The sequence below is a fragment of the Miniopterus natalensis genome, chromosome 11, assembly GCF_054644295.1.
Source record: "Miniopterus natalensis isolate mMinNat1 chromosome 11, mMinNat1.hap1, whole genome shotgun sequence".
In the NCBI taxonomy this organism is placed as follows: Eukaryota; Metazoa; Chordata; class Mammalia; order Chiroptera; family Miniopteridae; genus Miniopterus; species Miniopterus natalensis.
Window position 1 is genome coordinate 44,979,949 of NC_142091.1, and position 1,761 is coordinate 44,981,709.

The 1,761-nt window shown below is 42.1% G+C and overlaps 1 pseudogene; it reads right to left on the bottom strand.

The window, feature by feature from the left end:
- Nucleotides 1-200: 200 nt before the first annotated feature.
- LOC107532271 (large ribosomal subunit protein P1 pseudogene) lies at nt 201-542 on the bottom strand (annotated as a pseudogene).
- Nucleotides 543-1,761: the final 1,219 nt, after the last annotated feature.

Sequence of the window (1,761 nt, forward strand, 5' to 3'; positions counted from 1 at the left end):
AATGGCAACTCTTTAATTGTAACAACTAAGGAAGCCCCAATTTAAAAAAAAAAAAAAAAGAAAGGAAGAAAGAAAGAAAGACAAGTACCTACTCCTTCTGCATGCCAGAACCCAAAGGTGAAACAATAGATGTACCATTTCACCTTGGATTAATCTTTCTTTCAAGAGTTCATCTTTATAGTGAATGTCACAAAAGAGGTTTAGTCAAAAAGACCAATGCCCATGCTATCATCAGACTGCTCAGATTCTTCCTTCTCTGCTTCCACTTTCTTCCCCTTAGCTAGGGCAGCAGTGGTGGAGGGGGCAGGACCTCCTGCTGTGGCAGGTGCACCAGCCCCTACGTTGCAGCTGAAGCTCCTGAAGCTGAGGTTGGCCTGAGCCTTAGCAGCCAGCCCTGGCCAGAAAGGTTTACACCTGCTGCTTTAATGAGGGCATTGCTCTTATCCCTTACGACCGTGCAGGATGAGGGCTGAGCAGATGCAGGTGACCTCCGAGATAGAGGTCACGGTGCAGGTGAGTGGGGGGTGAGTGCTGCTGGGCATGGCGCTAGTTGCAGGGCTAAGTGAGGGCAGGCACCTTACCAGCAGCTGAGAGGCAGATCACTTATCTTTAAAATGAGGAGATGGAATCAACGATCTCTTACGTTTCCTCCCCTTGTAGCTCCAAAATTCTAAGATCTTATATTCAGGGGGAAATAAACACTGAAGAGCAAATTAAATATATTTTCTTACTAGTTCCACTGGAGGCTCAAGCTTGCTTCACTCCTAAGTCCAGTTCCAAAGCTTATCGGACTATGTCTTTTCAAGGGATCAGGGGTTGGAGGAGGAGGCCTGGGTGTAGAATACCAGTGAACTTCATGGCTGCAAAAACAATCCTTTCTTCAGGGCAATAGAATGAAAGCAAAGGGACTTTTGACCTTTTAAAGATGTGGTTTTTTTTTTTAATGCAAAATACAAGGTATGCACATAATCTTGTTTTCTGACGATCCTTTAGAAAAATCTGGCATATTAATGACTCCACTTGAACGGACTGAAAATGGGAGCCAGAAGGAAACTTGTGAACAATGACTGAGAAGGGAATTCTAATGAATATTTTGGCACACTATCTCATTTTCTGGCTGCTTCAGGACCCAAGAGCCAGTAGGTCATAATTAAAGCCAATAATGGCAACTCCAGACAGTTATCCAAATATTTTCCTGGTGCTGTCAATTCCTCTGCATTAAATGATTTAACATCATATTTGGGGAGTGTAGAACATACACGCAGAGAGGGAATTAAATGTTGATATGAATTTTGGAACATTTGCTGCAAGTTGCCCCCAAAGATATTGTTTATTACATTCAAAGGAATCATAGAATATTTTCTTTAGTAGATAATTTTAAAGGACTCTTTCTGTGCGAAGAGCTGTGAAGTTTGTCCTTAAGTCCTCAGAACAGGATCACATTTTCTGCAGGAAAGAAATCGTGTTTGGGGTTGAAACCTCGTGTTATGTAAATAAGTGAATTTCTCCTACCTCCACTGCACCTTTCAGGAATATTCTCTTTGATCACCAGGAGCTGCTACAGGTACAGTTATGTAACTTACAAAAGGCCAAAGCTGCTCACTTCTCAGTTAATTCCACGTCCAAAAGGACAACCCACAAATATATGTCTGCAAAATCTGTTTACAATCTTGGAAACAAGGTCTTCAATTTTGTCTCTCTCTCCCTTTCTCTCCTCTCTTTCTCTCTCTCTCTCTCTCTACACATATGTATATACACACA